Source organism: Melospiza georgiana, chromosome 11 (genome assembly GCF_028018845.1).
Source record: "Melospiza georgiana isolate bMelGeo1 chromosome 11, bMelGeo1.pri, whole genome shotgun sequence".
In the NCBI taxonomy this organism is placed as follows: domain Eukaryota; kingdom Metazoa; phylum Chordata; class Aves; order Passeriformes; family Passerellidae; genus Melospiza; species Melospiza georgiana.
Window position 1 is genome coordinate 20932452 of NC_080440.1, and position 27791 is coordinate 20960242.

Sequence of the window (27791 nt, forward strand, 5' to 3'; positions counted from 1 at the left end):
CACTGAGTCCCCAGTCTCCAGGGAGCTTCTGCTGTCACCCTGAGGGACACCACTGGTCACTGACGTCTATCGGGCCTCTGAGCCATTGACCACAACCCCCTGGATGTGACCAGCCAGGCAATTGCTCATTCTCCAAACTGTGCCTCCATCAGATCCATAGCTCACCAAAGGAGGGACAAGGATGCAGGGCAGGGCTGATGTGTCCAGGGCATGGCAGAAGTCCAGAGTGGTGCCATCTCTAGCTCTTCCCTTGTGCACTGGGGTGTAACTTCGTGGCTGCAGCCACAGGCAATATGTTCTCTGGCCAGCTCACTGCCTGAGTCCCACGGACAGTCACAAGAGAGGCTGCCCCTGGATCCCTACAGGGACCTTCCCGGCTGGCGGTGCGTACAGGGGCTCGCAGCTCCCTGCAGCCGACACCTGTGGCACGGGTGACACAGCAGCAACCCAGTACGAGGGACCGAGGCGAAGGAACCGAGAGACATCACTTGTTTGAGTTCTAAGGAAGGTTTATGTCACCAGAGGAGTCAGGGACAAGTGACAATAACTGAGGGCAAAACACTGATTTTTAAGGAAGGGAGGGAAGAAGGGGAGTGACACAACCTTTTACCAAGGGGAAGGCATTGGGGAAGGAGTGCAGGGCAAGGGCTATCCAATAGAAACCAACAAGGGGAAGGAGCAAACCTTGAAATCCAATCTTGCTTTGAGGGAGGGATGAACTACAGGGTACACACCAGAACAAAAGGCTGTGCTGTCTTTGATGGACAGGGGCATTGACATATACTTGGTGAATAAACAACTCAGGACTGAACCACCAGAGAAACCAAGTGGGATAAGTGGAATGAAACATTACAAACATATAACAAGGAATATTTAAAACTTACTACAGAGAACAAACTGTAAAATAACAGACCAGCACACTGGGGTGTTGCGGTGTGTCTCTATTGTGTTTTCAACTGCAATTCAGTTTCAATGGTCAGTTCTAAAATCCACCCCCCCCTCCCAGTGTCTTCTATTGTTATACCATATTTTATCCTTAATGGATTGTTCCTTTGCACCTCTCTTGTTGGTTTTGCCCTGGGTTTCCATCTTCCCAAAGACCTGCCCTTTGTTCCTCAACGTTCCCTGTTCCTTCTCCTAGGAGGAGCAATGTCAATCCCTCCTCATGCCTGCCCCTTTCTCCAGAAACTTCCCTGTCATTTTTGTATCCCTTGAGGTCTCATTGGTTTGTTTACCCTCTTCCCCTCCCCTGTAATTCCCAATTGGTTTAAACACTGTATTCCCTTCCTTATGCTTCTCCCTGTCGACGGAAGGAGACCAGGACATCAATTAGATCATCACAGGCCCAATTTTATTGATTAGTACAGCAGGTTAAATACAGTTCATAATGAGCTTCATACATATTGCAAAAGTTGAGCTCAGGATTGGTTAGTTACATATCAGCAACTACGTCTACTTCTGCAATCTTATGGTTCTACTTTTGATACTTTCTACATATTCTCAGGGAGAATCTCTCTTTCCTATCCTCATGTTGCGGCAAGGGCATTGTGTCCTTGCCTGTCATTGGTCACCGACTGCTGACTTCTCCTTTCAGCTTACTGACTGCTGACTTCCCTCTCTCAGCTTAACCAGTGGCATTATGTCAGTATGGCCTTTCTCAGCTAACCAACTATTAATAAAACTCTCCACATTTTCCCCGTTTTCTTCTTGAGCAAGGAGATTAGTCTGCCAAGTTTTTGCTATTTTACGGCTGACCATGTTTTGAATACAGTTAAAGATACAAGGCAAAATAAGCAAGAACAGTAAAATTACACCCAGTAGTCCTATAGCATAGATCACAAGGTTCCTCAGCCATGGTCCAAGTCCTAAGCCTTTAAGCCATTTGTCAATTCCTAAACCTTCTTCTTCCTTGAGATTGTGAAGTCCCTGTTGCAGTTCTTTTATCTTAGTGTGAATGGACACCGAATAATCAGACAGATTCATGCAACACATTCCCTCGAACTCTTCACATCCATGCCCTTGTGCTAAGAGCAAAAAATCTACAGCAGCTCTATTTTGCAAAACAGCATGGTTAACACTTTGCACATCTGCGGTTAGCATATCTAGAATTTGTGATGTCTTGTTCAGCTCATCCTTTGCCCAGCATCCTAATTGTTTTGCTAAATTCATGGCTTTACTGGCAGATCGTCTTGGCAAGATAGTTGAAACCACCACTTGTTTGAATGTACCCCAAAACTGTGGATCTCCTATCTGGCTGCAGTCTAAGTCATGTATGCTGCGTCTTTTCCTGTTTGAATTTTGACTCAGTTGCATTAGCAAGGATACATTAGGGTGAAACAATGACAATTTTCCCAAAAAACAGGGTCCACCCTGTGGTTTAGCTGGTATACCATTCCACACCCTGTCTCCACAAATCAAAAATATTCCTGTGGGTAATTTCATTGGTGCCGTGATATTTGTGCCGATACATTGACTGTAATGCTGTGGAGAGAATTCACTCACATTCAGGGATGAATCTAGGGTGGTCCATGTTTCTTTAGGTTGGTTTAAATTCTGAGCATCCGAAAATTTGAAGCTAAACCATCCACCAGCTGCAGTGTTAGACATACCCTGCATTCCAGAAAACTGTGAAAATCCAAAAAAATACCAGGGGAAGTTTCTGAATTCTTTCATATTTCTCTCAAAGACTTTCTTGACGTACATACAAGGGACTGGTCCGATAACATACAGAGAAGCAGTGGTTTCCCTCACTGGACATTACAAGACAACGTTATAGACTCCACGTTACTAAAACACTTCTGTTGCCTGGTCATTACAAAGCCTGAAGCTCTTCTAGAGGCTTTTCCCAGTGCAACTTCATTAGGTTCCTCTCTGCTCAACTCTCAAGCCTGTCCAGGTCTCACTGAAGGGCAGCAGAGCCTTGTGGTGCCTCAGGCCCTGCTCCCAGTTCTGTCCCATCAGCAAATGCTGAGGGAGCACTCTGTCCCTTCTGCCAGGACCCTGGGGAATAAGGCAAACAAGGCTGGTCCCAGCACGGCCCCCTGTGATCACAGCTACCTGAGTTTGGAGCTCCTCTGTCCACTTCTCTGCCCCACTGTCCCTGAGCTACCTCAGGGGCCTGTTATGGGAGGCAGGGACAAAGCCTTGCTGAAGTTCCAGCTGACAACAACCACTGCTCTCCCCTCACAAGCCCAACCAGGCACTGCAGCACAGGTGCCTATGGGATTGGTCAAGCATGGTTTCCATTCCTGTTATTCCACAGGCTTAGAGATGGCATCCAAGAGGAGCTGTTCTGTCTCCTTTCTGGGGATGGAGCTGAGGCTGATGGGCCTGCAGTTTCCTGGCTCCTTCTTGGTGCCCTTTTGCAAGACTGCAGTGATGTTGGCTTTCCTCCACTGCTCATGCCTCTCTCCGGGGCTGTCTCCTTCCCTGACCTGCTGGCAGAGCGCCCTGTGCCAGAGGCAGGAGCAGAGATTTCCCTTGGCCCCAAAAGGGAAGGCTGGGCTCAGGCCGAGTGTCAGTGCGACCTGACAACGGGAGGAGAAGGCGGGAAGGAGCAGGGCTGACACAGGGCTGAGCAGGGAGTAGAGCCCTCGTGTCTCTGGGCCTACTCTGCAAGCTCCTCGGCCTGTACTTTCTCCACAGAGAGAGAGCAACAGCACCTCGAAGTGAGCAGGAAACCCGGCCATGGAGCGGGGCTGGGGCTGTCAGCCCTCAGGGACACCGGCCATGGAGCGGGGCTGGGGCTGTGACACCTCAGGGAAACCGGCCATGGAGCGGGGCTGGGGCTGTGACACCTCAGGGACACCGGCCATGGAGCGGGGCTGGGGCCGTGACACCTCAGGGGAACCGGCCATGGAGCGGGGCTGGGACTGTGACACCTCAGGGAAACCGGCCATGGAGCGGGGCTGGGGCCGTGACACCTCAGGGACACCGGCCATGGAGCGGGGCTGGGGCCGTGACACCTCAGGGAAACCGGCCATGGAGCGGGGCTGGGACTGTGACACCTCAGGGAAACCGGCCATGGAGCGGGGCTGGGGCTATGACACCTCAGGGAAACCGGCCATGGAGCGGGGCTGGGACTGTGACACCTCAGGGAACTCACCATGGCAGCCACCTCCCGAGATTTTGAAGTACTTGTTTCTTGGTTTAATGCCCTTCCAAGATCAATCTAGCATCTTTGCATATGAGCGGGACATACAAGGGTATTTAAAATTGAGTCTGATCCAATCATCAAAGACAATGGATGTTACCTCTAAACTTACCTTTTCATGATTGTCAAACAATATGGAACTTTTCTTATGTCTGACTTAAAATATCCAGAATGCAAAATTCATTCTCAAGACAGGAAAAAAGAAAACAATGAAAATAGGATATAGGCAGTCTTCAAAAGGCACAGAGAAGAAAATAGACATTAGAAAACCTTAGAAAAATTAGGTTTTCTTCTTCATCTTCTCAGTATGTGTTGTTTGAACATTGGTTGTCTTACTTGTCCCTCGCAAAACAAGGCATGTTACGGCTTTATTTTCTCAGTGCTGCATTTCCCCAATCGCTGACTTGCCATTTAGGCTCTGCTTTGTTTGAAATATACAACAAGGGACTCCCTATGGAAGAGAGTTGCACAAGCCTCTGGATTCCTGACTGTTCACCTCTGCCAATGCTCACAGTGTTCTCCTAACACACCTGAGCTTCCTGTCTTTCAGAGAGAGAAAGATTCAGCTAAAGTCAAGCAAACAGGGCAGGGCAGATGGAAACCTTCCCTTGAGATGCTTTTGGGAAGGCCTGCAAGCACCCTGCCTTCCCTTGGAACAGAGGTGGTCACCATGCATGGTGTTGCCTGACTTGCCCGAGGTGCCCCTCTATTCCAGAAGGACTTTTGCCCACTTCATCACTTGTCTGTCCCTCCAGTTCCAGGGCCTCAAACCTGCCCTGTAAGGCACTAAACCTTTTAGTCAGCAGTAGTTTTTCAGAATAAGGCACTGACCGTGGCTCAAACTAGTTTTTTTAGTCAGGTTGACAATATATTTTGAGAAGAAGAAGGAGCAGAGAAGGTGTGGAAAATGCATATTATATGATTGGCTTTTCGCAAATATTAAAATTAATACTATATGTGTTATGTTGGAAAGTTATGTTGTATTCATCCTTTTTTGTAGTGCTATCCTAATCTTTTAAAGTAGTCTGGTGAATATAGTTTTAGGCTACAGAAACTCTGTGATGTAAGATACTTTTTCTAAATAGCTCGTGGAGAGATAACAGTAACAAGACACCAAAACTCTGAGGAAAGAAATATTGCCTCCTTATCGGGAAGAACTAGACTTTGAGGGACCAAGACAATTGATTTACAAGATGAAGGAGGGGTTGACAAGAACAAGAAAACACTCATTGTTTGAAAAGAATTTTGGCATCATGTATGAGATATATGAATATGCAACAAGATATTACTGTAAAGGGTTAATCCTTTGTTAGCAAAGTGTCTTCTGAGGCAGAGCAGAGCACCCAGACATCTGCAATTCTTTGCTTTTTTAATTGCCCTTTATTGTCCTACCTCTAATTGTCCAAATTATTTTTTCTCTAATTTTTATTCTTATTTTTATAACTAATTTATTACTATTAAACTTTTAAAATTTTAAAGCAAGTGAAATTCTGCATCCTTTGTGTCCACTATCAGTGGGCATCCTTCTTCCCAAGCTTTGTCAACCTCCCTCTGGGTTTGAGATCAGTGAAACGTGCCCAGCCTGGAGTCTTGGAAGACAATTCTAGCAACAAGTACTTTGCTTTTCTAACCCCTGGCCATCACTTCGAGCTTGTAGGCTGCTATGTGTGTCACATAGGTGGTTAAACGTCTCTTCCTGTTGATCAGGCTTGGAAGTGTGTAAAGGCCAGGCATGACAGGACATGTTTTCTTCAGGAAATGGGACGTAGGGCCCAGTTTGCAACGGGTCCCGGCCCGCGCCTTCCAGAGCGCCAGAAGGTTGGCGGCGCCGTTGCAGGGCTCAGGGCGCCGCCTTGTGGGCGAGAGCCGCCATGACAGCGCGGGCGCCGCGCGGCGGGGCCGGAGGGCGGGAAGGGGCGGGCGGGTGTGAGGGGCGGGGCGGTTCGTGCCCAGAGCCGAGCCCACGCTGTTCCTGGGCGCATTCCCGGCTCGGTGTTGGGAGCGTGCAGGCGCTGCTCGGGCTCTGGGAGAAGCGTGCGGCCGCTGCGGGGTCCCAGCCCTCAGAGCTGGCTGCCGGCCGAGGCTGCAGTGCCAGAGCTGCCGTGCGCCGTGGCAGTGCCAGAGTCCCTGGCAGAGCCGGGCTGGCACTGCCAGCTCCTGAGGGAAGCCCTGCCATGGCCGTGCCGGGGCCGCTCGGCAGAGCCGGGCTGGCAGTGCCGACAGCTGAGGGGAGCCCGGCCATGGCAGCGCCGGGGCCGCTCCTGCCCCGGGGCCGCCCGAAGGAGCGACCTCTGGGACCTGCCGGCAGACTGGCACTGCTTGGCCCTCTTCAGTAGATCGACGGAGTGGCACCACAGATAGCAAAATATTAAAACATCTGATTTAAAACACTGGAGGGAAACCATTGAATTGAAAAGAAAATGAAGGTGTACCAAAATACTCAGGGCATGAATGGGAAAACTGAAAAGATACAGATTCTAATTATTTATATAATCTCAACTATATCATCAGAAACATGAGGGTGAAAATACCTTCTAAAAGTTTTGACAATAGAATGGTTCAGCTGTGTAGTTTTGCTAGTACATTAAAGTCTTAAAAAGCAGTCAGGTATTCCTTTGTCCAGTGCTATGAATTTAATAATGGGATTTGTTACAGTTGTCCCTCAAATACCCCTCATAAAGAGAGTTGAGTGCTTAGATTCGATGGAAGCCATCCGTTAGTAAATGCAGTGTTGTGGTTTTTGTAGTTCTGTAGTAAGTAGTTAGTTAAAGAAGTGATCGTTCTGCTAATGGATGCTGATCCCTGATGCGTTCGTGCTGGTTCAATGGAAAGGCAAATTTTTAGTAATAGGCTATTGGAAAACATGTCTTTTCTGCTGGTAGCAGGTACAAACTCATTGCTTTTACTGGTAGAAACTGAAGCAACTTGAGATGCCTGCTCCTTCTTCTCCACCTATATTTAAAGGAGATCAATGCAGGTTAAAACATGAACCAAACCTCGAGGCTCTGGGCCTGTCCTGCAGGCTCACCTGCCTCACCCAACAATCAGCAGAGGAACAGCCAGAAGACCCTGCAGTGTTCCTCAATGCAACAAGGGGAGGAGAAGGTGGGCAGGAGCAGGGCTCACATAGACAGAGAGGATCAGCACCTCAAAGTGACCACATCATTCAAGGGACAGGGACTGACTGCTGACAGCTGCCCTTTGAGACAGCAAGCAGGAGGGCGCTGGTGCCAGGGAGCCAGGTGAGGGCAAAGCAGCCCTGTGACAGCCTGGCCCAGGGGCTCTTGTGGCAGCAGGCAGCGTGGGGATGAGAGCAGAGGCAGGGGGAGGCAGGAGCTGCTCGGCCGTGCCGGGGCTGGGAGCCTCCTTCCTGCGCAAGTGGGGCCCAGCTGGGCCAGGGGGCAGCTCCTGGGACAGCCGTGCCCGCAATGGCCCCTGCTCTGCAAGGCCTCCAGCCCTGCCCATGAGCCAGGCAGGGACAGAGCAGCCTCGGGGCTGATGCTGCTGCAGGCTCTGAGCCCCGCAGAGCTGCTCGTTCCCCATGCCATTGGCTCTGTCCCCTGCAGCCTGCATGCTGTGTCGCCGTGCCGAGGCTGACCCGGACATGTGCGGTGACAAACTGCAGAAGAGTGGGCTCTGTGCCCACGTGTTCTGCATGGTGAGTGGCTCCGGGACGCTCCCTCCACCATTGCAATGGGCAACTCCTGCCGCCCTCTCCTCATCAGCTCCTCCCCTTGCCTGCAGCTCTTTGCCAGTCTGCTATTTCGGCAAGAGAAACGCCACGTTACACTCGTGGAGTTTCTCCTGTGAGATCTCCTTATTGCAGTGAGGCGGGCAGCACAGAAGGTGGGCAGGGAGCTTTGTGCCTGGCGAGGTTTGCCAGAGCTTAGCCCAGACAGCAGGAAAGAAAGGCCGGCCCAGCAGCCGGGACAAAGTCTGGCTCCCAGTGGCTCTGGCAAAGAGGCCCTGGCACAGGAGCCTCCCTCCTCCAGCAGGCAGCTCTGTGGGCTGGGAGCCGGCAGCGGCTCTGGGCCTGTCCTGCAAAATCCTCCCCCCAATTCCTTTTCCCCTAGACAGAGAGTATCTGCACCTCGCAGTGACAACGTCTCTCGAGGACAGAGACGCAGGAGAGACAGCCGCCATGTCTGAGAGCAAGCAGGAGGGCCCTGGTGCCAGGGAGCCAGGTGAGGGCAAAGCAGCCATGTGACAGCCTGGCCCAGGGGCTCTTGTGGCAGCAGGCAGCGTGGGGATGAGAGCAGAGGCAGGGGGAGGCAGGAGCTGCTCGGCCATGCCGGGGCTGGGAGCCTCCTTCCTGCCCAAGTGGGGCCCAGCTGGGCCAGGGGGCAGCTCCTGGGACAGCCGTGCCCACAATGGCCCCTGCTCTGCAAGGCCTCCAGCCCTGCCCATCAGCCAGGCAGGGACAGAGCAGCCTCGGGGCTGATGCTGCTGCAGGCTCTGAGCCCCGCAGAGCTGTTCGTGCCCCGTGCCATTGGCTCTGTCCCCTGCAGCCTGCATGCTGTGTCGCCGTGCCGAGGCTGAGCCCTGTGCCTCCCCAGGCCCTGGCCACTGCTCCTGTGCTGCTCCTGCGCAGCCCAGAGCACCCACGGGCCCTGCTCAGGCCTCACGCAGACCAGAACCAGCTGGGGTGTGACAGCTCTGCTGCCCTGGGCCCAGCCCTCGGACAAAGCACCCGCCTGTCCCTTGGCTGGGGGCAGTGCCCAGGCTGGGCTTGGCAGAGCCCGTCCGCTCCTGGAGGGCTGTGGGCACTGCTCTGGCCTAGCCTGGCCCGGCCCTGGGCTCCCTTGGCATTCCTGCTTGCCCTTGCCTCCACCAGGGATGGGCTGCAGCTCAATGGCCCCGGCCTGGCCGCACACTCAGGCCTGGAGCCTTCCCGTGGCTCCCCAGGGCACGAGAGCCTCAGCCCCAGCTCCCAAACACGGCCTAACAGGCTTTGCTGATATTGATCCCTGTCAGAGCTTTGAAAGCATTTTCAAAGTAACCTTGTCTGGCAACACTTTCAAGGAACAAACGGGACTCGCTTCTAATCGGTAAAAATTTTATTGGTTTGCTTGCACTTCCTATAGGGTATCCTAATGCTTCCTTTGGCGTTCCAGAAAACAATGAAAATCTAACAAATTCTAAAGAGAAGTTCCTGAATGCACTATGAGGAGAAGTCTCTACATTCACTATCCTTACATACAGTTAAGAAGCTGCTCCTGTAACACACAAAGATGGAGTGGTTAACCTGACTGGACCACACACCATGATGTTTTATACACACCGCTACACTACAAAACTTCTCGTCCCTGTTCATTACAAATTTGAAGCTCTTCTGGAGGTCCTGACTTAATTTTGCATGCACATTGATACCTGCAATCCCTCCCCATGCTCAGCTTTCACCTAGACTTACCAGGGAACAGATGTTCCATACTCACCTCAAGCAATAATCTACGTCTGTCTTCCTAACCCTCTTTTTCTTCACTGACTTCTACTAATCTACAAAATAACTGCGGACCCTCTGCACAAAAGAAACATCCAATTAATAGCCTTAAACACTTGTGATTGTGCTGCTGCTTCTAACAATCATGTCCAACACAGCACTAAAATCAGAAATCAATTCTCACACCCTTCCTATTCTCCTGCCCCCACCACACCTTGGCTCCAGCAGAAATGTTCCCTACTGCAGCCTCGTGTGCTAAGAACAATCAAAGGCAGCAGCACTTTCCCTCAACATGCTGCAATCTGAATTGCACTGAAATTGCAGCTGTTGCATTAGAAGCTCAGCACCAGCACCCCCAGAACTGAGGCCTGAGCTCTCCATTTCAACACACCCTGTAAATCAGGCTGCCTGGAAGATTGTAGGCCGGGAACTGTGTGAACACAGCAGTGCATTTCAGCAGAGTTATGGAATCAATCTCATGGAAGGCACATCCTTTATGCTTGTCTTAAGATTCTATTCTACAAAATCTAACCAGCAATTGTTTTGGTGGCCTGTGCAGGTTTTGGGGACTGTGCATGTTTCCTTTGGATGTTGTTTTCTTTGTTTCTAAATACAAAATTGACTGCATTCAGAAGAGAAAGCCCCAGATTCATTAGGACAAAGAACCACAGGGACATATGTGGCTGACAAGAACACTCAACATTCCTAACGGTAACACCAGAAAGAGAGGAAAAAGACAAAGATGATTTAAATACCTGAAAGGATCCAAACTGTCTATGTAAGCTGTCAAGTGACTAAGTTTTTGGTAAACTCTACAAGTCCAGATTCCTATTCGGTAATTGTCTGAAAGAAAAGAAAGCCAGAAATTTGCTTGACCTTCATTTTGCCAGGACTTTCTCACAGGATTCTGCCACAACTTGGATCACAAGTGAGGGTGGCAAATTTTGACTAGAAAACTTGGATAACTAGGCAGCATTTTTTCCTCCTCACTGAATTACAGGAAGGGTTTAAAAGGAAAAAAAAATATAAAAAATGGTAAAGAAATTCTGTCATACCTCTAAGGCGTTCATCATCTTTGGAGAAGAAAAAAAAAACTCTAGCACTTCCTGTGCGTGGTAAAGAAAGAAACCTAGAAAAGGACAAAGGGATTTGAGCATCCTAAATAGTACTATCAAATTCCATGAACACAAGTTAAACCTGTAGAGCTTCAGAGAAATGGCATCCATTGAAAACCTTTATTCCCTAGGAACTGAGTAGAGCTTTTTATTTTAAAAAACCCTCTTTTAAAGAGAAAACTGACTGTGTCTTGGGCTTTTGGCCAAACTCAGTTTGGAGTTGGTCAAACCAAAATGACCCTGTTAGTTTCTTGTGCTCTACTCTTTCTTTCCATATTCACATTCACATCCAATGGGCTGCTGGGAGTTTTGACTCTGTGCAGCATGAACGGTTTTCCAAGACCACTTTCATTGCTCAGAGGTGTGCAATGTCAGTTTCCCATTCCCTGAGTGCTGCTATTAATATTCCCACAGCATCCAACTACTACAGCCATGTAGACAACAAAGAGAAATGCAACTTGCATTTCTTGGTCCTGTTCCATTTCTGTCATCTCAGGCTCATCGTCACCCTCAGAACTGCTGTCCTGGAAACGTGGATCCTCTTGCCACGTGGCTTTTACCGGCTTTATTGTCCCAAGCGCGTGAGGCTCTGCAATGACAGCACCAATAGAGAAAAAAAGCCAAAACCAGATTATTCCTCTACTCGTCGGGAGAAATTCCTCCTTTCACGTGAAATACTTACAGTGGAGAAGAGAGATTTAGGAAGGACAGAATCTGACCCTGCCAGATTTTCTAAGCTACATCTCTGCTCCAGTATTTTCCACTTTGTTCCAGGGATCCCTTATGTATTCTTAAACATTTCTCATTGCATTCAGAAGACACTGAATACCTTCTCAGTTCAGCACAAGTCTGGGGGGCTCGTTGCTTTGTGCTGTTGCGTTGGGTTTTTTAATATTTTGGATAACTTCACGGGGTTTCTTTTCTCTCCTACATGACTGGGACTCGAGTTAATGTTGTTTCATCTTCATTTCAGACGGCCCCAATTTACCTAAGGTTAGGACACCCCAATGATCATGTGTCATTCCATTTCCTTTATCTAAAGGTCCAAGAGTAGAATTCAGTAACAAACAGAATGTTCATGGATCTTGGGGCCAGCTCTCGGACTTTGCTCCTCCCTCTACATTAGCGCACATTTCCTTAAAAGCCTTGTGAGGTCCTATGAAACTTGATATGACTGGTGTGTCACCTTTTTCCCTGTTTGAGGAATTCAGGGCATGAGAACAAGCTTTTTCACCACTCAGCCAAAACCCCAATGCCTTCTCAAAGCATGCCTTTCAGAATTCCTGAGATGCAAGCATGAGGCACCTCTCATTAATCTACCACAGCCCCAGCAAGCAGAAATGAAGATCAAAATGCTTCTGCCTAATTACTGACTTCTGTTGCTGAAAATCCCCTGCATCCTGACCTTCTTTACACCATATTGCCCTACAGTGCCTGCCAGAAGCTCTTCCTTAGCAATGGCACTGTTAGAAGGGTTCTGCTGTTACCTTCTTTGATGCCCAACTCCTCTGTGCCTCCAAAGAAGGAAAACTTGAAAGAACTCGTCTCCTGAGTTGCGTCGTCCTCAGGCAAAGGTCCCAAATGGTCGTCTGGGGCAGAGTCCTGTGCATCCTCTTTGTCCCAGAGTTTTTCCTCAGTCTATTCTGGGTTGTTCTTTAAAGGTCTTTCAAAGAACAAACCAGAATAGACGGAGGAAATACCGTCTATTCTGGTTTGTTCCTTGAAAGGCCTCTTTCAAATCCGCAGCAATGCTGTAGAAGTTGTCTTCAGACACTTGAGGCAGTGTCTCACTCTCTTTCTTCTTTTTTTGGCTTTACTGAAATGAGATTGTTCAAGGATAGCAACACAGCACACGTCCTTTTCAGACACAGCTTCCCTAAGAGCCACCTTGCTCTGAATGTCTCCTTAAGCATATCCAAGCCCATTAAGGAGTGCTTCATTATCAAGGGTAAGCACTGGGGAGACATCTGAGGTTGGAGTGTAAAGGCAGGACCAAGAGTCCTTTTTAATTAGCCACATCCTTAAGTGACTTTTCACTTACTACACGGTTACACAGAAATCAAGGTATTTAGCACAGACTTCTTCCTGCCAGTAGAAACATCAAGAGCTAATCGGGTTTGCTCACAGAGCTGCACAGCTCAGGGTCCCTGCACTGACCGTTCTCACCTTCACTTCCGGCAAGGAACACACGGCCTAGAAAGAAAAGATGACGGCGCTATGTGCTGCTGTTGGAGGTCCCAGTTGAGGTCCGACGTCGCTGGTGGGAGCGGCTGCTCCTGCGCGATGTCCCCGACCACGTCCCCCTACGCCTGGGCCTCTCAGCACTGGCTGCTGTCCTCCTGCTCCTGTCCTGGCGACTCCTGGACCGCAGAGTTTGAGTCGAGGCCCGGCGCTGCTGGCGGGAGCGGCTGCGTCTCGGGGACGTTCCCGATGATGTGTCCCTTCGCCTGGGCCTCTCAGCCCTTGGCCTTGTCCTGCTGCTGCTGCCACGGCGACTCCTGGAGCGGACAGGTGGACTCTGGGCCCAGCCTTGCTGGCGGGAGCGCCTGCGTCTGGGGGATGGCCCTGACCATGTCTCCCTTCGCCTGGGCCTCTCAGACCTTGGCCCTGTCCCACTGCTCCTGTCACAGGCACTCCTGGAGCGGACAGGTGGACTCTGGGCCCAGCCTTGCTGGCGGGAGCGCCTGCGTCTGGGGGATTGCCCTGACCATGTCTCCCTTCGCCTGGGCCCCTCAGTCCTTGGCCCTGTCCCACTGCTCCTGTCACAGGCACTCCTGGAGCGGACAGGTGGACTCTGGGCCCAGCCTTGCTGGCGGGAGCGCCTGCGTCTGGGGGATGGCCCTGGCCATGTCCCCCTACGCCTGGGCCTCTCAGACCTTGGCCCTGTCCCACTGCTCCTGTCACAGACACTCCTGGAGCGGACAGGTGGACTCTGGGCCCAGCCTTGCTGGCGGGAGCGCCTGTGTCGGGGGGATGGCCCTGACCATGTCTCCCTTCGCCTGGGCCTCTCAGTCCTTGGCCCTGTCCCACTGCTCCTGTCACGGCAACTCCTGGAGCGGACAGGTGGACTCTGGGCATGACTTTGCCGGCGAGAGCAGCTTCGCCTGCGGCTGGGCCCAGCACGTCTGGAATGGACCCTGTCCTCAGGGTCCGGGGACGTGCTGCGTGTTGCCCTTGATCTGCTGATGCTGCTGGTGTCCAGTGAGGAAGATGGCAGCGCCTGCTGCCATGCTGCGTGGTGGGGCCTGCTGTGGCTGCCCGTCTCTGGAGATGGAGACGGGGCAACCAGCACCAATGGCACAGGGCTGTGGGAGCTGGGGCTGATGGCCTCAGATTCTGACCAGCCACGAGCAGATTGTCGTCCTGACTGTCTGGCTGGCCTGGGGCCATTGAGCTCTGTCTCATCCCGGGCGGCTGTAAGGGCAAGCAGGAATGTCAAAGATCGCCCAGGCCCCGGCCAGGCCAGGCCAGAGCAGTGCCCCCAGCCCTCCAGCAGTGGATGCTGCGCTCTGCCAAGCCCGGCCTGGGCACTGCCCCCAGCCCAGGGACACCGGGGACTTTGACTCGTACATGTTCCGAGCCCAGCACAGCTGTCACACTCCCATCTCTGTATGCTGTTCCTCAGGCCAGAGCAGCGCCTGTGGGTGCCCTCAGCAGCACAGGAGGAGCACAGGAGCAATTGCCAGGGCCTGGGGAGGCAAACAGGCTCATAGCACTGAGAACAAAGTGTACCAGCACGTGGTTGTCTGGCCAAGCGCTTCTGGTTCTTCCCGCTTTGAGCCCTCGCCGAGACACAGGTTCCCTGCAGAGCCCCAGGTGCAGCTTCCCAACTTACCCCTGTTCCTCTGCCTCCTCCCTGCCCCCAGGGTAAAGGCAATCCCTGGCGTTGCACTGGCCGTGCCTCACTCCTAGATCTGCGAAGGCATCGTTGTCCTCCCATGTTGGGTCTCTGATGGAGAAAGGAAGAGATGATGAATTTCTTCTGCTCTCCCTCACGGAGGTCCAGGGCGCCCCAGCTATTTCTCCAGAGCTTTTCCAAGTTGCATGTGAAGCTGAAGCCCAGACTGACAGGACAGGGCAGAGCCAGGGCTCCTGGGGCAGGGCCTGGCACAGCACAGCACTTGCACCCTCCTGCCTGGTGGGCCAGGCAGAAGGACACCAACCTGAAGGGGACTCGGATCCCCATGATGAGCATTTCAACAGGGAATTCCCCGCTGTCTCTGCACAGGGGGCACTGGAAATAAAAAGCACCAGCGCACAAGGCCTGTCCCTGCAGGGCAAACAGAGGCAGGGTGAGCGAGGCCCTGCTGCTGCTGCTGAGCACCTGCTGTGCCCCGGGGCTGAGGGGAGGGCTCCTACCTGGATGCAGTCCCTGTGGAACCAGGCCCTTTTGCACGTTGGGCACACCAGGGTTGTGAAGGTCTTTCTGTCCTCCACAGGCTCCAGGCAGATGAGGCAAACAGTGTCCGGCTCAGGAGTCGCCTCCACCATCTGCTCTGGACGGTGCTCAGGGCAGAAGGACCTGGAGGAAAATGGATGGGGAAAGTGAGAAATGCTGGATCATTCCCCAGGGGTGACCATAAAGAGAGATGAGGTACCTGAACGGAATAAGGTATACATTGACACAGCCACCCTCCTTGGCACAGGGCAGGTGGAACCATCTGTCACAGTCCGGCACACAGCACATGATGGTTGCCCCGCTCTGGCCGCAGACGCAGCAGCGCTGGAAAGAGCCAAGCAGCCGCATCAGCAGCAGCAGCAGCAGCCTCGAGGCCTCCCCGGGCAGCCGCAGGGCTCCGGGCAGGGCACAGGACGTGGCCGCTGCCGGCTCCCAGCCCACAGAGCCGCCTGCTGGAGGAGGGAGGCTCCTGTGCCAGGGCCTCTGTGCCACAGCTGCTGGGAGCCAGACTTTGTCCCGGCTGCTGGGCCAGCCTTTCTTTCCTGCTGTCTGGGCTAAGCTCTGGCAAACCTCGCCAGGCACAAAGCTCCCTGCTCTTGTCAGGCTCTCACCTTCTGTGCTGCCCGCCGCACTGCAATTAGCAGATCTCGTGGCAGAAAGTCCATCACTCCAACGTGGCGTTTCTCTTGCCGAAATAGAAGACTGGCAAAGAGCTGCAGGCAAGGGGAGGAGCTGATGAGGAGAGGGCGGCAGGAGCTGCCCATTGCAAAGGTGGAGGAAGCGCCCGGAGCCACTCACCAGGCAGAACACGTGGGCACAGAGCCCACCCTTCTGCAGTTTGTCACCGCACATGTCCGGGTCAGCCTCGGCACGGCGACACAGCATGCAGGCTGCAGGGGACAGAGCCAATGGCATGGGGAACGAGCAGCTCTGCGGGGCTCAGAGCCTGCAGCAGCATCAGCCCCGAGGCTGCTCTGTCCCTGCCTGGCTCATGGGCAGGGCTGGAGGCCTTGCAGAGCAGGGGCCATTGTGGGCACGGCTGTCCCAGGAGCTGCCCCCTGGCCCAGCTGGGCCCCACTTGCGCAGGAAGGAGGCTCCCAGCCCTGGCACGGCCGAGCAGCTCCTGCCTCCCCCTGCCTCTGCTCTCATCCCCACGCTGCCTGCTGCCACAAGAGCCCCTGGGCCAGGCTGTCACAGGGCTGCTTTGTCCTCACCTGGCTCCCTGGCTCCAGCGCCCTCCTGCTTGCTCTCAGACATGGCGGCTGTCTCTCCTGCGTCGCAGTCCTCGAGGGACGTTGTCGCTGCGAGGTGCAGATACTCTCTGTCTAGGGGAGAAAGAAGGGGGGGGAGTTTGCAGAACAGGCCCAGAACCACGAGGTTCTACTCCCTGCTCAGGCCTGCGTGAGCCCTGCTCCTGTCCGCTTTCTCCTCCCGTCGTCGCGCTGAGGAACACCGCAGTGTCCTGGCTGTTCCTCCGCTGATTCTGGGAAGGGAGAGGCAGCTGAGGCTGCAGCACAGGCCCAGAGGCCTGAGGTGTGGGGCCCCTCTGGTCCCTGGGCAGCCACGTCCCCACTCTACCTTCTCCTCCCGGTGTCAGGTCGCACTGACGCTCGACCTGAGCCCAGCGTCCCCTTTTGTGGCCTTGGTGGCATGGCACAGGTCACAATGGCCACTCTGACGTCAGAGCCGTGTACCCAAAATCGGGGCAGCCATGGCCTCAAGTCCCTGGCAACCACTTGTGGCGGCCCCCTCGGGCACCGAGCATCTGAGATGGGTCCGAGCGTTTGCTCAGGGTGGAAGCACGGCCGGGAATCCGGCAGCAAGTGCAGGGTCAAATGCCAGGCCCTGGGGCAGCCAGCCAGGGTGGCACTGTGGGCAGGGAGGTGCTGTTCAGGCACTGCCGCACCAGGGCTCTGGCCACGGCCAAGGGCAATCTCTGCTCCTGCCCCTGGCAGGCGGTGGCCCAGAGAGCCCGTGCGGAGTCAGCTGCACTGCAGGGATTCAAACCCTGCTCTAGGTGAACTGATGTTTTCCTCAACACCTATCTGCAGAAAACTAAGATGAACCTGATTTGATGCTGCTGCTGATCACCATTGGGTACTGGAGATAAACCTGGACACCACCACAGCTGCCTCCAGACCTCAGTTATCTGTCATCCTATGAACTAACAACTTTCACATTTCATATAAATGGAAAAATTAGTATTAAACTTCTGAAAAAGGTCATCTTTTATACTGAATCAGTGGAAAGACACAAAATGCACTGAGAATTTTGTGTGTACATTTGACAGGAGAGCTTGCAACTGTCCTCCACTCAAGTCAAATACAGGAGGATGCTTTTCCTACATTATATAAACTTTGCCAGTTTGGTCCGTGCTTTCCTACTAGAAAATACATTGGAAAAATTCAGCAAGAGAAGCACAAACAATTCTTGTCAGTTTTTCTCTTTCGTGTCTTTGCAAACATGCTCCTGGAAATCCAGATCCATGACTTCTAGAACAATCAGTGGCATCTCTGGGAAGCAGGGCAGGGGCTGACAGGCAGGGACACCCTGCAGCTGCCTGATGCTGGGGCAGCAGGAGTTTGTCCATTTTCCTGTCTCCATGGCAGAGCCACCTTGGCTGGGAAACGATCCCTTCACTGCTCTAGGAGGGAGGCACAGCCAGTGCAATGCCAGGGAGTGCCTTTACCCTGGAGGCAGGGAGGAGGCAGAGGGGGAAGTTGGGAAGCTGCACCCGGGGCTCTGCAGGGCTCCCGGCCAGGGCTCGAAGCACAAGGAGCCAGAAGAGCTTGGCCGGACAATCCTGAGCTCTGGACACCTTGTCCTCAGCACCGGGAACCCGTTTGCTTCTCCAGGCCCTGGGCACTGCTCCCGTGCTGCTCATGCAAGTTACACACAGACACAGAGCTACCTGCTCTGTCTCAACCCTCTTCAGCACTGGACAGCACAACACAGTAACATGTTCTCTTCAGCACATGGTCTAATTATTAATAGTCCTGCAAAGACTCTCATTCAAAGCATACACACACAAAAACCCAAGCCCTGGTACAGACCTTGCATCAACACAAAATGCTTGTTGCTGTTCAGAAACACAGGGCAGCACTTTTGGCCAATGCTTTTTCCTGCAAGATCTTTCAAAGGATTGTAAAAGTGACTTTGTTTGGCAACTTCTTCAAGGAACAAACAGGAGAGGTTTCTGAGTTTTTAAAGATTTATTGATTTGCTTTCACTTTACTTTTGGCATACTTACACTTATCCCAGCATTCCAGAAAATCATGAAAATCCAAAATAATATCAGGGGAAGTTTCTGAATTTTTTCATGTTTCTCTCAAAGACTTTCTTGACATACATAAAAGGGACTGGTCCGATAACATACAGAGAAGCAGTGGCTTCCCTCACTGGACATTACAAGACAACGTTATAGACTCCACGTTACTAAAACACTTCTGTTGCCTGGTCATTACAAAGCCTGAAGCTCTTCTAGAGGCTTTTCCCAGTGCAACTTCATTAGGTTCCTCTCTGCTCAACTCTCGAGCCTGTCCAGGTCTCACTGAAGGGCAACAGAGCCTTGTGGTGCCTCAGGCCCTGCTCCCAGTTCTGTCCCATCAGCAAATGCTGAGGGAACGCTCCGTCCCTTCTGCCAGGACCCTGGGGAATAAGGCAAACAAGGCTGGTCCCAGCACGGTCCCCTGAGATCACAGCTACGTGAATGTGGAGCTCCTCTGTCCACTTCTCTGCCCCACTGTCCCTGAGCTGCCTCAGGGGCCTGTTATGGGAGGCAGGGACAAAGCCTTGCTGAAGTCCCAGCTGACAACAACCACTGCTCTCCCCTCACAAGCCCAACCAGGCACTGCAGCACAGGTGCCTATGGGATTGGTCAAGCATGGTTTCCATTCCTGTTATTCCACAGGCTTAGAGATGGCATCCAAGAGGAGCTGTTCTGTCTCCTTTCTGGGGATGGAGCTGAGGCTGATGGGCCTGCAGTTTCCTGGCTCCTTCTTGGTGCCCTTTTGCAAGACTGCAGTGATGTTGGCTTTCCTCAACTGCTCATGGCTCTCTCCGGGGCTGTCTCCTTCCCTGACCTGCTGGCAGAGCGCCCTGTGCCAGAGGCAGGAGCAGAGATTTCCCTTGGCCCCAAAAGGGAACGCTGGCCTCAGGCCGAGCGTCAGTGAGACCTGACAACGGGAGGAGAAGGAGCAGTGCTGACACAGGGCTGAGCAGGGAGTAGAGCCCTCGTGTCTCTGGGCCTACTCTGCAAGCTCCCTGGCCTGTACTTTCTCCACAGAGAGAGAGCAACAGCACCTCGAAGTGAGCAGGAAACCCAGCCATGGAGCGGGGCTGGGGCCATGACACCTCAGGGAAACCGGCCATGGAGCGGGGCTGGGGCTGTGACACCTCAGGGAAACCGGCCATGGAGCGGGGCTGGGGCTGTGACACCTCAGGGAAACCGGCCATGGAGCGGGGCTGGGGCTGTGACACCTCAGGGAAACCGGCCATGGAGCGGGGCTGGGACTGTGACACCTCAGGGAAACCGGCCATGGAGCAGGGCTGGGGCCGTGGCACCTCAGGGAACTCACCATGGCAGCCACCTCCCGAGATTTTGAAGTACTTGTTTCTTGTTTTAATGCCCTTCCAAGATCAATCTAGCATCTTTGCATATGAGCGGGACATACAAGGGTATTTAAAATTGAGTCTGATCCAATCATCAAAGACAATGGATGTTACCTCTAAACTTACCTTTTCATGATTGTCAAACAATATGGAACTTTTCTTATGTCTGACTTAAAATATCCAGAATGCAAAATTCATTCTCAGGACAGGAAAAAAGAAAACAATGAAAATAGGATATAGGCAGTCTTCAAAAGGCACAGAGAAGAAAATAAACATTAGAAAACCTTAGAAAAATTAGGTTTTCTTCTTCATCTTCTCAGTATGTGTTGTTTGAACATTGATTGTCTTACTTGTCCCTCGCAAAACAAGGCATGTTACGGCTTTATTGTCTCAGTGCTGCATTTCCCCAATCGCTGACTTGCCATTTAGGCTCTGCTTTATTGGAAATATACAACAAGGGACTCTCTATGGAAGAGAGTTGCACAAGCCTCTGGATTCCTGACTGTTCACCTCTGCCAATGCTCACAGTGTTCTCCCAACACACCTGAGCTTCCTGTCTTTCAGAGAAAGATTCAGCTAAAGTCAAGCAAACAGGGCAGGGCAGATGGAAACCTTCCCTTGAGATGCTTTTGGGAAGGCCTGCAAGCACCCTGCCTTCCCTTGGAACAGAGGTGGTCACCATGCATGGTGTTGCCTGACTTGCCCGAGGTGCCCCTCTATTCCAGAAGGACTTTTGCCCACTTCATCACTTGTCTGTCCCTCCAGTTCCAGGGCCTCAAACCTGCTCTGTAAGGCACTAAACCTTTTAGTCAGCAGTAGTTTTTCAGAATAAGGCACTGACCGTGGCTCGAACTAGTTTTTTTAGTCAGGTTGACAATATATTTTGAGAAGAAGAAGGAGCAGAGAAGGTGTGGAAAATGCATATTATATGATTGGCTTTTCGCAAATATTAAAATTAATACTATATGTGTTATGTTGGAAAGTTATGTTGTATTCATCCTTTTTTGTAGTGCTATCCTAATCTTTTAAAGTAGTGTGGTGAATATAGTTTTAGGCTACAGAAACTCTGTGATGTAAGATACTTTTTCTAAATAGCTCATGGAGAGATAACAGTAACAAGACACCAAAACTCTGAGGAAAGAAATATTGCCTCCTTATCGGGAAGAACTAGACTTTGAGGGACCAAGACAATTGATTTACAAGATGAAGGAGGGGTTGACAAGAACAAGAAAACACTCATTGTTTGAAAAGAATTTTGGCATCATGTATGAGATATATGAATATGCAACAAGATATTACTGTAAAGGGTTAATTCTTTGTTAGCAAAGTGTCTTCTGAGGCAGAGCAGAGCACCCAGACATCTGCAATTCTTTGCTTTTTTAATTGCCCTTTATTGTCCTACCTCTAATTGTCCAAATTAATTTTTCTCTAATTTTTATTCTTATTTTTATAGCTAATTTATTACTATTAAACTTTTAAATTTTTAAAGCAAGTGAAATTCTGCATCCTTTGTGTCCACTATCAGTGGGCATCCTTCTTCCCAAGCTTTGTCAACCTCCCTCTGGGTTTGAGATCAGTGAAACGTGCCCAGCCTGGAGTCTTGGAAGACAATTCTAGCAACAAGTACTTTGCTTTTCTAACCCCTGGCCATCACTTCGAGCTTGTAGGCTGCTATGTGTGTCACATAGGTGGTTAAACGTCTCTTCCTGTTGATCAGGCTTGGAAGTGTGTAAAGGCCAGGCATGACAGGACATGTTTTCTTCAGGAAATGGGACGTAGGGCCCAGTTTGCAACGGGTCCCGGCCCGCGCCTTCCAGAGCGCCAGAAGGTTGGCGGCGCCGTTGCAGGGCTCAGGGCGCCGCCTTGTGGGCGAGAGCCGCCATGACAGCGCGGGCGCCGCGCGGCGGGGCCGGAGGGCGGGAAGGGGCGGGCGGGTGTGAGGGGCGGGGCGGTTCGTGCCCAGAGCCGAGTCCACGCTGTTCCTGGGCGCATTCCCGGCTCGGTGTTGGGAGCGTGCAGGCGCTGCTCGGGCTCTGGGAGAAGCGTGCGGCCGCTGCGGGGTCCCAGCCCTCAGAGCTGGCTGCCGGCCGAGGCTGCAGTGCCACAGCTGCCGTGCGCCGTGGCAGTGCCAGAGTCCCTGGCAGAGCCGGGCTGGCACTGCGAGCTCCTGAGGGAAGCCCTGCCATGGCCGTGCCGGGGCCGCTCGGCAGAGCCGGGCTGGCAGTGCCGACAGCTGAGGGGAGCCCGGCCATGGCAGCGCCGGGCTGGCAGTGCCGACAGCTGAGGGGAGCCCGGCCATGGCAGCGCCGGGGCCGCTCCTGCCCCGGGGCCGCCCGAAGGAGCGACCTCTGGGACCTGCCGGCAGACTGGCACTGCTTGGCCCTCTTCAGTAGATCGACGGAGTGGCACCACAGATAGCAAAATATTAAAACATCTGATTTAAAACACTGGAGGGAAACCATTGAATTGAAAAGAAAATGAAGGTGTACCAAAATACTCAGGGCATGAATGGGAAAACTGAAAAGATACAGATTCTAATTATTTATATAATCTCAACTATATCATCAGAAACATGAGGGTGAAAATACCTTCTAAAAGTTTTGACAATTGAATGTTTCAGCTGTGTAGTTTTGCTAGTACATTAAAGTCTTAAAAAGCAGTCAGGTATTCCTTTGTCCAGTGCTATGAATTTAATAATGGGATTTGTTACAGTTGTCCCTCAAATACCCCTCATAAAGAGAGCTGAGTGCTTAGATTCGATGGAAGCCATCCGTTAGTAAATGCAGTGTTGTGGTTTGTAGTAGTTCTGTAGTAAGTAGTTAGTTAAAGAAGTGATCGTTCTGCCAATGGATGCTGATCCCTGATGCGTTCGTGCTGGTTCAATGGAAAGGCAAATTTTTAGTAATAGGCTATTGGAAAACATGTCTTTTCTGCTGGTAGCAGGTACAAACTCATTGCTTTTACTGGTAGAAACTGAAGCAACTTGAGATGCCTGCTCCTTCTTCTCCACCTATATTTAAAGGAGATCCATGCAGGTTAAAACACGAACCAAACCTCGAGGCTCTGGGCCTGTCCTGCAGGCTCACCTGCCTCACCCCACAATCAGCAGAGGAACAGCCAGAGGACACTGCAGTGTTCCTCAATGCAACAAGGGGAGGAGAAGGTGGGCAGGAGCAGGGCTCACATAGACAGAGAGTATCAGCACCTCAAAGTGACCACATCATTCAAGGGACAGGGACTGACTGATGACAGATGCCCTTTGAGACAGCAAGCAGGAGGGCCCTGGTGCCAGGGAGCCAGGTGAGGGCAAAGCAGCCATGTGACAGCCTGGCCCAGGGGCTCTTGTGGCAGCAGGCAGCGTGGGGATGAGAGCAGAGGCAGGGGGAGGCAGGAGCTGCTCGGCCATGCCGGGGCTGGGAGCCTCCTTCCTGCGCAAGTGGGGCCCAGCTGGGCCAGGGGGCAGCTCCTGGGACAGCCGTGCCCACAATGGCCCCTGCTCTGCAAGGCCTCCAGCCCTGCCCATCAGCCAGGCAGGGACAGAGCAGCCTCGGGGCTGATGCTGCTGCAGGCCCAGAGCCCCGCAGAGCTGCTCGTGCCCCGTGCCATTGGCTCTGTCCCCTGCAGCCTGCATGCTGTGTCGCCGTGCCGAGGCTGAGCCCTGTGCCTCCCCAGGCCCTGGCCACTGCTCCTGTGCTGCTCCTGCGCAGCCCAGAGCACCCACGGGCCCTGCTCAGGCCTCACGCAGACCAGAACCACCTGGGGTGTGACAGCTCTGCTGCCCTGGGCCCAGCCCTCGGACAAAGCACCCGCCTGTCCCTGGGCTGGGGGCAGTGCCCAGGCTGGGCTTGGCAGAGCCCGTCCGCTCCTGGAGGGCTGTGGGCACTGCTCTGGCCTAGCCTGGCCCGGCCCTGGGCTCCCTTGGCATTCCTGCTTGCCCTTGCCTCCACCAGGGATGGGCTGCAGCTCAATGGCCCCGGCCTGGCCGCACACTCAGGCCTGGAGCCTTCCCGTGGCTCCCCAGGGCACGAGAGCCTCAGCCCCAGCTCCCAAACACGGCCCAACAGGCTTTGCTGATATTGATCCCTGTCAGAGCTTTGAAAGCATTTTCAAAGTAACCTTGTCTGGCAACACTTTCAAGGAACAAACGGGACTCGCTTCTAATCGGTAAAAACTTTATTGGTTTGCTTGCACTTCCTATAGGGTATCCTAATGCTTCCTTTGGCGTTCCAGAAAACAATGAAAATCTAACAAATTCTAAAGAGAAGTTCCTGAATGCACTATGAGGAGAAGTCTCTACATTCACTATCGTTACATACAGTTAAGAAGCTGCTCCTGTAACACACAAAGATGGAGTGGTTAACCTGACTGGACCACACAACATGATGTTTTATACACACCGCTACACTACAAAACTTCTCGTCCCTGTTCATTACAAATTTGAAGCTCTTCTCGAGGTCCTGACTTAATTTTGCATGCACATTGATACCTGCAATGCCTCCCCATGCTCAGCTTTCACCTAGACTTACCAGGGAACAGATGTTCCATACTCACCTCAAGCAATAATCTACGTCTGTCTTCCTAACCCTCTTTTTCCTCACTGACTTCTACTAATCTACAAAATAACTGCGGACCCTCTGCACAAAAGAAACATCCAATTAATAGCCTTAAACACGTGTGATTGTGCAGCTGCTTCTAACAATCATGTCCAACACAGCACTAAAATCAGAAATCAATTCTCACACCCTTCCTATTCTCCTGCCCCCACCACACCTTGGCTCCAGCAGAAATGTTCCCTACTGCAGCCTGGTGTGCTAAGAACAATCAAAGGCAGCAGCACTTTCCCTCAACATGCTGCAATCTGAATTGCACTGAAATTGCAGCTGTTGCATTAGAAGCTCAGCACCAGCACCCCCAGAACTGAGGCCTGAGCTCTCCATTTCAACACACCCTGTAAATCAGGCTGCCTGGAAGATTGTAGGCCGGGAACTGTGTGAACATAGCAGTGCATTTCAGCAGAGTTATGGAATCAATCTCGTGGAAGGCACATCCTTTATGCTTGTCTTACGATTCTATTCTACAAAATCTAACCAGCAATTGTTTTGGTGGCCTGTGCAGGTTTTGGGGACTGTGCATGTTTCCTTTGGATGTTGTTTTCTTTGTTTCTAAATACAAAATTGACTGCATTCAGAAGAGAAAGCCCCAGATTCATTAGGACAAAGAACCACAGGGACATATGTGGCTGACAAGAACACTCAACATTCCTAACGGTAACACCAGAAAGAGAGGAAAAAGACAAAGATGATTTAAATACCTGAAAGGATCCAAACTGTCTATGTAAGCTGTCAAGTGACTAAGTTTTTGGTAAACTCTACAAGTCCAGATTCCTATTCGGTAATTGTCTGAAAGAAAAGAAAGCCAGAAATTTGCTTGACCTTCATTTTGCCAGGACTTTCTCACAGGATTCTGCCACAACTTGGATCACAAGTGAGGGTGGCAAATTTTGACTAGAAAACTTGGATAACTAGGCAGCATTTTTTCCTCCTCACTGAATTACAGGAAGGGTTTAAAAGGAAAAAAAAAATATAAAAAATGGTAAAGAAATTCTGTCATACCTCTAAGGCGTTCATCATCTTTGGAGAAGAAAAAAAAAACTCTAGCACTTCCTGTGCGTGGTAAAAAAAAGAAACCTAGAAAAGGACAAAGGGATTTGAGCATCCTAAATAGTACTATCAAATTCCATGAACACAAGTTAAACCTCTAATGCTTCAGAGAAATGGCATCCATTGTAAAGCTTTATTCCCTAGGAACCGAGTAGAGCTTTTTATTTTAATAAACCCTCTTTTAAAGGGGAAACTGACTGTGTCTTGGCTTTTGACCAAACTCAGTTTGGAGTTGGTCAAACCAAAATGACCCTGTTAGTTTCTTGTGCTCTACTCTTTCTTTCCATATTCACATTCACATCCAATGGGCTGCTGGGAGTTTTGACTCTGTGCAACATGAACGGTTTTCCAAGACCACTTTCATTGCTCAGAGGTGTGCAATGTCAGTTTCCCATTCCCTGAGTGCTGCTATTAATATTCCCACAGCATCCAACTACTACAGCCATGTAGACAACAAAGAGAAATGCAACTTGCATTTCTTGGTCCTGTTCCATTTCTGTCATCTCAGGCTCATCGTCACCCTCAGAACTGCTGTCCTGGAAACGTGGATCCTCTTGCCACATGGCTTTTACCGGCTTTATTGTCCCAAGCGCGTGAGGCTCTGCAATGACAGCACCAATAGAGAAAAAAAGCCAAAACCAGATTATTCCTCTACCCGTCAGGAAAAATTCTTCCTTTCACGTGAAATACTTACAGTGGAGAAGAGAGATTTAGGAAGGAAAGAATCTGACCCTGCCAGATTTTCTAAGCTACATTTCTGCTCCAGTATTTTCCACTTTGTTCCAGGGATCCCTTATGTATTCTTAAACATTTCTCATTGCATTCAGAAGACACTGAATACCTTCTCAGTTCAGCACAAGTCTGGGGGGCTCGTTGCTTTGTGCTGTTGCGTTGGGTTTTTTAATATTTTGGATAACTTCACGGGGTTTCTTTTCTCTCCTACATGACTGGGACTCGAGTTAATGTTGTTTCATCTTCATTTCAGACGGCCCCAATTTACCTAAGGTTAGGACACCCCAATGATCATGTGTCATTCCATTTCCTTTATCTAAAGGTCCAAGAGTAGAATTCAGTAACAAACAGAATGTTCATGGATCTTGGGGCCAGCTCTCGGACTTTGCTCCTCCCTCTACATTAGCGCACATTTCCTTAAAAGCCTTGTGAGGTCCTATGAAACTTGATATGACTGGTGTGTCACCTTTTTCCCCGTTTGAGGAATTCAGGGCATGAGAACAAGCTTTTTCACCACTCGGCCAAAACCCCAATGCCTTCTCAAAGCATGCCTTTCAGAATTCCTGAGATGCAAGCATGAGGCACCTCTCATTAATCTACCACAGCCCCGGCAAGCAGAAATGAAGATCAAAATGCTTCTGCCTAATTACTGACTTCTGTTGCTGAAAATCCCCTGCATCCTGACCTTCTTTACACCATATTGCCCTACAGTGCCTGCCAGAAGCTCTTCCTTAGCAATGGCACTGTTAGAAGGGTTCTGCTGTTACCTTCTTTGATGCCCAACTCCTCTGTGCCTCCAAAGAAGGAAAACTTGAAAGAACTCGTCTCCTGAGTTGCGTCGTCCTCAGGCAAAGGTCCCAAATGGTGGTCTGGGGCAGAGTCCTGTGCATCCTCTTTGTCCCAGGGTTTTTCCTCAGTCTGTTCTGGTTTGTTCTTCAAAGGTCTTTCAAAGAACAAACCAGAATAGACGGAGGAAATACCATCTATTCTATTTTGTTCTTTGAAAGGCCTCTTTCAAATCCGCAGCAATGCTGTAGAAGTTGTCTTCAGACACTTGAGGCAGTGTCTCACTCTCTTTCTTCTTTTTTTGGCTTTGCTGAAATGAGATTGTTCAAGGATAGCAACACAGCACACGTCCTTTTCAGACACAGCTTCCCTAAGAGCCACCTTGCTCTGAATGTCTCCCTAAGCATATCCAAGCCCATTAAGGAGTGCTTCATTATCAAGGGTAAGCACTGGGGAGACATCTGAGGTTGGAGTGTAAAGGCAGGAACAAGAGTCCTTTTTAATTAGCCACATCCTTAAGTGACTTTTCACTGGCTACACGGTTACACAGAAATCAAGGTATTTAGCACAGACTTCTTCCTGCCAGTAGAAACATCAAGAGCTAATCGGGTTTGCTCACAGAGCTGCACAGCTCAGGGTCCCTGCACTGACCGTTCTCACCTTCACTTCCGGCAAGGAACACACGGCCTCGAAAGAAAAGATGATGGCGCTACGTGCTGCTGTTGGAGGTCCCAGTTGAGGTCCGACGTCGCTGGTGGGAGCGGCTGCTCCTGCGCGATGTCCCCGACCACGTCCCCCTACGCCTGGGCCTCTCAGCACTGGCTGCTGTCCTCCTGCTCCTGTCCTGGCGACTCCTGGACCACAGAGTTTGAGTCGAGGCCCGGCGCTGCTGGCG